Consider the following 11,534-nt stretch of genomic DNA (forward strand, 5'->3'; position numbering starts at 1 on the left):
TTGGCAAGGCTTAAAAAGGGTCTGCATGGATGAAGGTCTGAAAAGACTCGGCGAGTTGCATAGTCAACTCGGCGAGCCACATGAAGATGGCCATGTACTCGACGAGTTGGATGAACAACTCGGCGAGTCCGTTGAAAATTGCCTTGGACTCGGCGAGTCGTTCGAAGACTTGGCGAGTCGGCTAGGGTTTCCCCCAATTCTTGGACACGTATGAACTCGGAGAGTTAAAGGGGAACTCGACGAGCCAATCAAGGATTTCACGACTTCTCGAGTTCAGGAAGGACTCGACGAGTCGGTGAACTACACTCGACGAGTCGAGTCAACATGGACTGTTGACTTTGACTTTGACCAGGAGTTGACCAGTTGGCTTCTGAGGGTATTCTGGTTTTGGAAATTTATGAAAAAGGGTTTTATGGTAACTATAGGTGGTGGAGTTCGTGTTGGCGATCCGGGAGTTGAGCTTTCTAGTTTCGGACGTCAGTTGCGAGGTGAGTTATCCTCACTATATCAACAGGGTCTAAGGCACCAAGGCTGGCCCTTATGGATTTGTATTTGGATTATTACATGCTATGTGTATTGTTTCGCATCCGGTTAGTTAGGATGGTGATATGCTTACGCTTAGTGATCTGGTTCGGTCGATATCCTAGTTATAGGATTATACTATGATATGACCTGGGAAGGTCGGTGTCCTGGTTTTGGGACGTTTCTATGCTATTTGATCTGCTAGGTTGGTTTGTCTGTTATTATGATAGCCTATGAATGTATATGCACGTGTCGTTTGATTTGGGTGTTGGGTTGAGGCGGTCCTGCTTTGTGCTGAAGGCCAACATACCCAGGGCGGTCCGGATAGACTACAAAACCTAAAAGGGTATGATAGTCAGACCAAAGGCCCGGCGAGCTGTCCGGATAGGCTGAAGGCCCTGCGAGGCGGTCCAGATGTGCCGAAGGCTCGGAGAGCGGTCCAGATAGACTGAAGGCCTATAAGGCGGTCCAGTCAGGATGAAGGCTCATTATGCTTGCTGTTTGGTTATATGTTTATATGGTATGGTTATGTGTTTGGTATTTTGGGGGATATCTCACTAAGCTTTCAGGCTTACAGTTTCAGTTGTTGTTTCAGGTACCTCTGGTGATCGCGGGAAGGCGAAGGCATGATCGTACCACTCCTCTCGCTGTTATGACTTTTATGATTTGATACTGGGATACTCTGATAACTGTATTTTGAAAACAAACTATTTAATGACTTAATGGATTAAAATGTTTTAAAAGTTAAATTGGCTTGAATTTTTGGGTGTTACATAAACCCTCACCCCTCGCACAAGTTCCAGTGAAGGGTGACTTGGTCATCATTCCAAGTAAACAAGACTCGCACACGTCATCGTCCCTAAGGTCGAATGACTCCAACACTCCATCCTTTTGGAGTTGGGCTATGCGTTTCTTGTTGACATGCCCAAGACGACAATGCCACAAGCATGCTTTATCCATACTATTGGAAGAATCCACACAGAACACATCATTTCCTAAGTTATCTACAACCATCATAGTTTCATATATCCCATTACAAGGCAATGCTTCAAAATATAAAACATTATTAAAATAAGCATAAATAGAACCCTTTTCATTATCAAATGAATATCTAAAACATTGTCTATATAAACCATGAAATGAAATGATGTTTCTAGCCATATCTGGCAAATAGCAACAATTATTCAAATCCAAATCTAATCCATTACTAAGCACTAAGGAGTAAACTCCAATCTTTGTCACAGGCGACGATCTTCTGTTTCCCATGATCAGATTCATCCTTCCATGCTCCACATCCCTATTTCTTTTTAGTCCATGCAAATCAGAACATATGTGAAAACCACATCCTGTATCAAGAACCCAAGAAGTAGCATGTGATAAACTATTAGATTTAACTGTGTAAATACCTGCAAACGATGGCTTGATCTTCACATCCTTGATGGCCTGCAGATATTCTGGGCAGCTTTTCTTCTAGTGCCCTATCTTGTAGCAGTGGTGGAACTCTGCCTCTTTAGGGTTAGAGTTGGGTTTAGCATAACCAACTTTGGTTCCACTAGAAGAGGTGACATCTTGGGACTTTCCCTTGTGGTGGCCCCTTGAGGGAGCCTTCCTCTTCTTACCCTTCCCTTGCCCTATTGCCAAGACAGAGTTGGAGTTGATGCAACAGATTTATCCTTGAGGTTGCTCTCAGCAGTTCTCAACAAGCCCTGAAGCTTGCTCAAAGAGACATCTTCTTTATTCATGTGGTAGGTCATGCGGAACTGGCTATAGCAGGAAGGCAATGAGTGAAGGATGATGTCAATTTCCAGCTCTTCATCGAAGTTCACATTCAACTTCAGTAGGTGATCGACATATCTCTGCATATTTTGCAGATGAGCGGTAAGGGACTCTCCATTACCCATTTTGGTAGTGATCATCGAAGTTATGATCTTATAACTTTCTTGCCTAGCGCTCTGGTGGTAGCGTTCCAGCAGATCCTGATGCATCTCATAGGGGTACTTGTCCTCATAGGACTTCTGGAGTTCTGCAGTCATAGTCGCTAGCATGATGCAATGGAATTTCGTGGCATCACGCTCGTGGGCCTTATAGGCCGCGATCTCTTCAGCGGTAGCAGTGTCGATGTCAATCTCCTTTAGCTTTTCATCGAGGACATATTCTTTGTCCTCGTAGGGAGTGACCATGATAATGTTGCAGATCCAATTACTGAAATTGGTCCCATCAAAGATCACTTTCCCACACAAGTTCATGAGTGAGAACGAACCAGAGGAGTTTGAACCAGAAGCGTTGTTGTTTGCGTTCGACATCTGAAAAAGGAAAAAGAACAAAGTTGATTGGAAATGAATTTCCCCAATTAATCACCCAAATGAAAAATTAGGGCTAGGAACCAACAACATTATTCACAAATTAGAAAAGGGATGCTGTAATCTAACAAGTAAATAATTTGAAGGCAAGTGAATGTCGATTCACTAATTCTCCACCATGAAAAACAAAAAGAGATTAAGTTTAAAATGTATTGAAAAACTCCTAGATCTTTTGAGATTCATTGAACTTTTCAATGGCATGTTTAAATCTCGATATGCCCCTCTAGTTTGTAACTGGGATGCCGAGTATCACAAAGCGGGTGTGAATAACCATGCAAATGTACATGGTGCCCTCATTGTTACAGTCATCTATTCGATGTGCCGGTTAACCACACACGCTCCATCGAACTATGACAAACAATGAGTCACCCTTTGCCACCTTTGCTTAGAGCCCAATTAATGTGTCGGTTAACCACACACGCTCCATTAACGTCTTAGCAAGGGTATAAAGTGTAATTTCATGGAATTGCATCAATTCACTTTTGCCTAAAGTAACTAAGATTGGGAATTTTGTAAAAGCATTTAGTTTCTTTATATAGATTCATTATACTTTTAAATGAGGAAAGTTTTTCCTATCCTACCCATTCGGCTAACGACCCTCCACCAATCAAGGAAGCGGTGGGTGAGAATGGACACCCATTAAACGGCCATTTTATAGGCCATAACCTTATAGCTCCCTTATAGATCGGCTTCATGAATGAGACCTACTAACGGTAAGAATAACATTTTAAGTTATACACACACACACACACACATATATATATATATATATATATATATATATATATATATATATATATATATATATTAATATTATAAAGTGTAAGGTTGAATTTTAAACTTGTAAAATTCTAGGGTTTGAAATTTAAATAGTTCAAATTAAACTTTTAATCACAAAATTTAAATTTCAAAACCTGAGGACAAGTTTTGAACTTTTCAAAACACAAAGAATCAAATAGCAAATAATTTAAATTAAACAATTAATTTAATGATTATCTAATTTGACCTAATCAATTTTATTCATAAGATAATTCAACAATTAATTCAAATAATCAAATGTTATCAAATAAGGAATTTATTATTTAAACAATTGGTAATTATCTTTTGATTTGGTAAGGATAATCATAAAACAGTAATAAAATTCGGATTTTATTAGTCAAAAACGATTTAGGTAATTATCCATAAGCAAAACAGCAAGAAATCCCAAAAATCTCTCTGTCTGACAGCTAAACTCATCGAGTTCATATTGGAAATCGTCGAGTTTATCCAACTCGTGAATGAGGCCTACTAACGGTAAGACTAGCATTTAAGTTATACATATATATTAATCTTATAATATTATAAGTATAAGGTTGAATTTTAAAACTTGTAAAATTCTAAGGTTCGAAATTTAAATGGTTCAAATTAAAACTTTTAATCACAAAACTTAAATTTCAAAACTTGAGGACAAGTTTTGCACTTTTCAAAACATAAAGGATCAAATAACAGATAATACAAATTAACCAGTTAATTTAATAATTATCTAAATTTGACCTAGTCAATATTACTTGCAAGATAATTCAACAATTAATTCAAATAATCAATTATTATCAAATAAGGAAATTATTATTTAAACCAATGGTAATTATCTTTTGTTTTGTCAAGGATATAGTCAAACTTGTGATAAAATTCGGATTTTATGGACCCAAAACGATTTAGGTAAGAATCCTTAAGCAAAACAACAAGAAATCCCGAAAATCACTCTGACAGACGCTCCGACTCGCCGAGTCCCCTTATGGACTCGTCGAGTTCATCCTACTCGTCGAGTCCACAATGGGACTCACCGAGTCTGTCAGTCAGGGGGCAGAAAAACGATTTTTCAAAGCTAGAACAAATAAACAATGCATCAATTCAATATAAATCAATCAAAGCTCTGATACCACTGATGGGTTTGAGCCATAAGAACTTTCCTATGTGCACATGCAAACCCTAATGCTTGGATCTAGGTTTCTCTAATTGAACATGCAATTTATCCAAGTCTTGCAAACCCTAGATCTAGTGTATACAATTCAAATTGATATAAGAAACTCAGATCTAGATGATTACCTCTTGTTGCTTGCTTGAATCTTCTTGTTTTTGGAGCTTAGAGTCACAATTGTAACTCCTCTAATGGCTTACAAACACCAACTAGCAAGAGGATGATTTGGAGAGAGGTTGTAGGCACAAAATCGGCTCTAGGAACTCCTTAGGGTTTCTGGTAGCCGATTTCTGTAGCCCTTGGGGTCTTTAAATACTTGAGCTGCTAGGGTTACATCCTGAAACCCTAATTCGATAACTTAGGCCTTAAGCAGTCCAAAGATCCTTCTAGATTGAGGCGTGGACGAATTCAATGAGTCCATAAACCTTCATTTCATCCACCCTATAATCCATAAGGATCCATAGCCCAAAAACCAACTATCAGACAATTGACAGTTTCAGTCCCCTTCACTTAATTAATCTCTTTTAGTCACCAAATTAATTCTTAATTAATCTATGACCAATATTAATTAAATAATATAATTATTCCTTTAATATATTATTCTCATAATATATTAATATAATAATATCTTCTCTCTTTTCATAAATCACCCTGTCAAGTTGCTATGGTGAAGGCAACCCAAAAGGACCATGCACAACCGGGTCAAGTACTTACCAAATATAGTTACGGGCTTAGACACTAATCCAACAGGTTCAAGGTTCCCTCTATTCTTCCTTTCTTGTTTTACTAGGCCCTGTGAATCAATGGGGTGGGTGCGAATTCCATTGGTGCATAGTAAGCACACATTTGTTGTGTGTAAAGTGTGTTTATATCTCTGTGTGTTTTTAATTTGTAATGTGTGTATGTATAAAGTTTGACTGTGAGGATGGTCAGAATAGGCGGTGTCGGGCTGTGGCAGTAGGTAACCCCGAATGTCTTGGTGGCCAGAAAAACGACTCCACCTCCGGTGGGGAGTTCTTGGTCGTAAATGAAGAGAGAGAGAGAGAGAGAGAGAGAGATGGAGAGAGGGGGGGAGGTGGGCTCTCTCATTTTGTTAATAATTAAAATGAATAAATAATTATTAAATTAGAAAAATTGAATTTAAAAATGGAAAATAAATACCCCAAGGGTATTACAGTCATTTCACTATTCAGAGGGACCCAAAACGCAACGAAACTAGCTCAAAAGGACCACCAATCCAAAAAAGTCGTGGTTTGGACTAAAACCCCAAAATACCACAGGGACCATTTTTGTAATTTTGTCTTAAATTTATAAAATTTTAAGGTTTTATTCTTGTAAGGCCTATAATTTTTAGTTTTATTTTCTTCAATCGTTTGCTACTTTGTCTAAAATAAGTTTTTTTAGAAGAATAGGTGTGGACAACTAGATGTAACACTAATTTGGTGTCTTCTTACATGTCACCTAATCAATGGTGTTATAACACCAATTTTTTTCATGTCATTTTTCGATTTTTTTTATTTTTCTTTTTCGAGTTTATTTTTCTTTTTCGTGTTTTTTTTAATTAATAAAACAAATATAATTTTATAAAACATAATATTTAAAAAACAAAAAAAAACATAATTTTTAAAAATTAAAATTAAGATTACAATAAAAAAAAACCATTAATTTTAAAAGATAATATTTTTTTCCTAGTCCTAATTAACCCAAATAACATATAAAATAAACCTAAAACCATAACATTTTACTACTAATCTTTAATTAACCCAAATACTTCTTCCTAATTTCATCTTTCATCGCTTGTAGCACCGCTAGATCTTGAGATGACAAATCCCCCTCGTTAGTCCGAAGAATTGACAGCTGTTGTGTCATTAGTTCTCTATCTTTTTGCTCTTGCTTCTCCCGTGCATGCCTTTCTATGAACTCCAAGTGACGACGTTTCAACTCATTTTTTCTCTTTTTGTAATAAATTGTGCTCATCGAATTTCGCTTTCATTTCCGCCGCATCTTTTTCTTTCGCCTCAACCTCCTCCGCATGTCTTGCCGCGCGCCTCGCTTTGTCGCGTTCGGGCGATCGTCGTGGTGGGGAGATCTCCTCGATATCATTTGGGATCTCATCGATGTCAGAGTTTAGGTCGATATGAGTCCGTGCATCTGACACGTCGACCGAGCGTGAGTTTCAAGACCTCTTGGATTGAACTTCGGACGATGTAGGAGTTTTATTCCACCTTGGATCAAATCGCACCAACTCCCACACTTTCTCGAACTCGAATACATGTCCTATCTCGACTCGATATTGTTCTTTTGCAACTTTAAACAAATCAAAGTCGTTGGTTTCGCTTTGTTGTTGCGCCTCAAGCCGGCTGTAAATACCATTGAATTTTGTGCACCGCCTACTAATTTGAGTCCATTTGCTACTAAGCATGTCCATATTGTGATACGGTTTTTTCTTCAATATAGTTTGGAATTTTTTCAGTACCACCTCCTAATAAGCACCTTCATTCATCCTAATAAGCACCTTTCGCGACATTCGTCTTTTGAAGTACCACACCACGCTTGCGCTAAAGCATTTTCTTCATCCGGTGTCCACCAATATGGAGCTTCCTCATTTTCCGTGTCAACCACTATAGTTTTCCTTTTCCCTCTCTTACTACCTACCGCTTGCGTTTCAACCGATGGTTGTTTTGGAGGTGGTGGTGGTGTTTGAGGTTGTGTTTGAGATTGCATGGGAAAAAGATTTTGTTGTAAACTTGAATTTTGACCAAAAATATTTTGTTGAAGATAATGTGAGTGAGGAAATTGGAGTGGTGGTGATGCGGGATTGAAAGAGGCTCCTTGGTATGAGATTTGTGGTGAAGCTTGCGACGATAGAAGACTAAAGTTGTTTCCATAACCGGCAAACCGGATAAGAGATGTTGTGTGTGGTTGGGTTTTGGTTTGATGGAGGGGTGTTTGGATTTTGATCCATTTTTGTGTATTTGGGTTTAGGTTAGATGTATAAAATATAGAGAGAAAGAATGTAAAAGTGTAAAAAATATATGAGTGTAATGTATTTATATGTAAAAAATGATTTTTTTTAAGCATATGACCGTTCAAAAACGGTCAACAATAGCCCAACGTTCAAATTTTGGCATGTTTCTTCTAGTCGTAACGACAATGCGATGCAATCTTAACCGGATATAACGAGCAGTGAGGGCGGTGTTCCCCCGTTATAACCGCGTTATTGGGTCTTCACGTTGGCAATAACGTCGGTATTACGACCCATACCGGGTGTTCTTAAAAAACTTTTGAGGTTATTTTTAACGGAATAACGTTCGCAATTGGTTTTGGTTTTACTTTAAGTTTTAAGTATGTTTTTTCAGTTTTATGGCATAATATATAAACCTTAGCATTTAGCAAGTTAATCTTTTTCGTTACAAAAATATATACATAATTAACGTTATTTTAATCAAATTTTGTAATTAACACTATATATATATATATATATATATATATATATATATAGAGAGAGAGAGAGAGAAAGAGAGAGAGAGAGGTAGGTTCAAGTATTCTAACTAATTATTGTGTGGATGTAGGAATGATTGTGGGCCAATCAAAATTAAATAAATAAATAAATAATTAAATAAATAAATAAGGGTAATTTAGTAATTTGATTAATAACTTCCACAAATACTCTCCATAATCATGGTATTTGTAACATCCCAACATTCAAGACCAAAAATTTCATTTTAATTAAGTTATTATATAAAACCAACAGTATAAAAACATTCATAATAATATCTCATGTCAAAACCAAAGTGTTAATAATCAACACATATTATCATAAAACCATATCAGAGTGTAATCTCAAAGATCTCATGTGCGGAAAACATAGTGTGATGCACTACAATCAAGCCGACTCCTTTCCTTTGAAAACGAGTACCTAGAACCAAAACTGTAAACCATAAGCACGAAACTTAGTGAGTTCCCCCATCATACCACATACCATACAAATCACATACTGTCAGGCATACCGGGGTGCCCGACCTACCCCATGTCAGGCATATCTGGGTGCCCGACCTACCCTACTGAGCATACCGGGGTGCTCAACCTACCCCTGTTAGGCATACCGGGGTGCCCAACCTACCCCTTCAGTCCTGTCGACCGGTATACGTGGACTATTTCACCCCTACTACTACCACATAATATCATATCACGTATATCATAATCTGTCTAGCATAGCTGGGTACTAAATTACCCCTTCGGCCCTATCGACCGGTAACCGGGGACTATTCCCCCTACGACCACTATCACATAACATCATATCATGCTAGCACATAAAACATATCGGGTAGTAACAAATCTAGATAATTATCACAAAGACAATCATCTATCAACCATCTCCTACTAGTGGGCCGACATTGTGGCCGTAGACCCACTTCTACTGGAAGGTAACTCACCTCACACTGCTGAAGTCCCGCAGACGAAAACTCTAGCTGCTGGATGACAGATTCCCGATCTGTCAACATCAAAATAACACCCAATTAATAAATGGGTTCCAACACATAACCAGAAGTCCATGCTTGGGGTAAAAGACTGCTTTACCCCAATCTTGGCTTGATTCAAGCCCAATGCCCAATCTAAAGGCCCCAAAAGTCAACTATGAGTCAAATTCCAACATATGTGTGACATCCCCATTTTCACAGCCAGAAAAGACCGATTTTGTTTATGCTTTATAAAAATTAGAGTACCATTTTAATAAAAATGTTGCGGAATTTGTTCCCAGAAAATACATGATAAATACTTTATCAAAGCATTTCCGAAGAAATATATTTTATTCATTTAAAACATTTGCGATGTCGTCGTCAATAGAGAAACATAAGCATAAACAGAACTTACATTCATTTACACTAGTGATCTACATCTCTTTTAAATCTCTCAGTGTAAAGTAGCTTCATATCGACACCTGTGATACAAATAAGCTTGAGTGGATCAGGTTGGGAAACCTGGTGAGCACACAGGGTTTTCAACCCACAATAATATAATTGTTATATTTAATCATCAAACAATCAACCCAATTACCCATCCCCATTATCTTCTTTTACTCTTAAGGATCTACCCTTAGAATTATCTACCACTCATTCCTAAGAAATTTTCCTAAGGAATAGGCATGAAGTCCATCGTTACCAGGGTTTATAGATTATAACTGGTGACCACGTAATTCAAAATATTTGGTGAACACTTAGTTCTAAAATACCTAGTGAACACACTCAGTTCAAAAATACCTAGTGAACATACTCAGTTCAAAAATACCTAGTGAACACACTCAACTCAAAAACACCTACATGTTACGAACCTGCTAACGTTCTAATGGACTGTTTAGAATAGTCGGTGGTCATTGTCTTAGATGACTAGATCATCTTAAACATTGAGACCTCTCATCATTTTATTTCATCACACACCAACTATTTCATCTACCCATGTTTTACCCCAACATTTTTGTAGATATAAAATACATATACAATTTAAATCATTTAAAAATGTATAAAAATCGTTCATCCAACATAGAAAGCAAGTATTCAAATAATATGCACACATAACACGTATTTTATAAAAAATACTTCATATCTATGTGTAAGATGAAAGTAATATGCACTCACCTTAGTAGCGTGAGTTTATAGAATCTAACTAGAAACAGTCAGCGGTTCGTGATCGTCAGGCTCGGGACGCGGAACGGCTTCAACAAACACGAGAGAGAGAGAGAGAGAGAGAGAGAGAGAGAGAGAAAAGAATTTGGTGTAAGGAATGAAAGGGCTGAACTTGCTATTTATAGGGTGTTCTGGGCCCATTCACGTCTTGAACATGATAGGTTCACGTCGTGAACTTCCATGAGTCATCCCGTAGCTTTAACACGTGTTTTCTAGCCCCGATTAGTGTCCCTGAAACATTTCACGTCGTGAACTTCATGTTCACGTCGTGACTTAAGGCGGCTAGGGTTTCTGCCACGTGTCATGCCCTTACATAGTTGCATCTTCGGAAGGCCATAACTTTTGCATACGAGCTCCGTTTTCGACTTTACTTATATCCACGCGAAGGTGGAGACGTACTCTAAAAATTTCATTTAGAATCCTAAGGCTAAAAAGTACTCTATAATAAACTCACTTTTTATGATTCCCGGTGTCGTGCCGGTTTTGTCGCGAAACTTCGACAGGTCATAACTTCTTCGTTATAACTCGGATTTCAGCGTTCTTTATATGCATAGAAACCTTGTGACATATAATACAGCTTAGTTAAGATTATTTATTCTAAATAATCATCTATCAAAAAAGTCATCATTTGTTTTACGCTTATCGTCTCTAAATTGACTAGCCTGAATCTGCGGTCGTTACAATATGGCCCAATTTTCCAAATTGGGCCCAAACCTTTACATGGTTTTATTATAAGGCCCAACTACTTAGTTCAGTCCAAACATTTGGGATTTCTAATGACCCAATATCTCATAATCATAAAGGCCCAATTATGGCCCATCTATGGCCCAATTTTCCAAATTGGGCCCGAACCTCACATATGGGCCTTACATCTAAATATTCTAGTCCATATGATTATTATTGGATGGCCCATCAATATCCTAATCACCAAAGCCCAATATAAGGGCCCAACTCAAAGCCCACGTGAAATTAGGGTTTCACATAAAATGACAATTAGGGTTAAGTGTTTCT

This window comes from Lactuca virosa, chromosome 3 (genome assembly GCF_052849685.1).
Source record: "Lactuca virosa cultivar CGN04683 chromosome 3, Lactuca_virosa_CGN04683_v6, whole genome shotgun sequence".
NCBI classification, from domain to species: domain Eukaryota; kingdom Viridiplantae; phylum Streptophyta; class Magnoliopsida; order Asterales; family Asteraceae; genus Lactuca; species Lactuca virosa.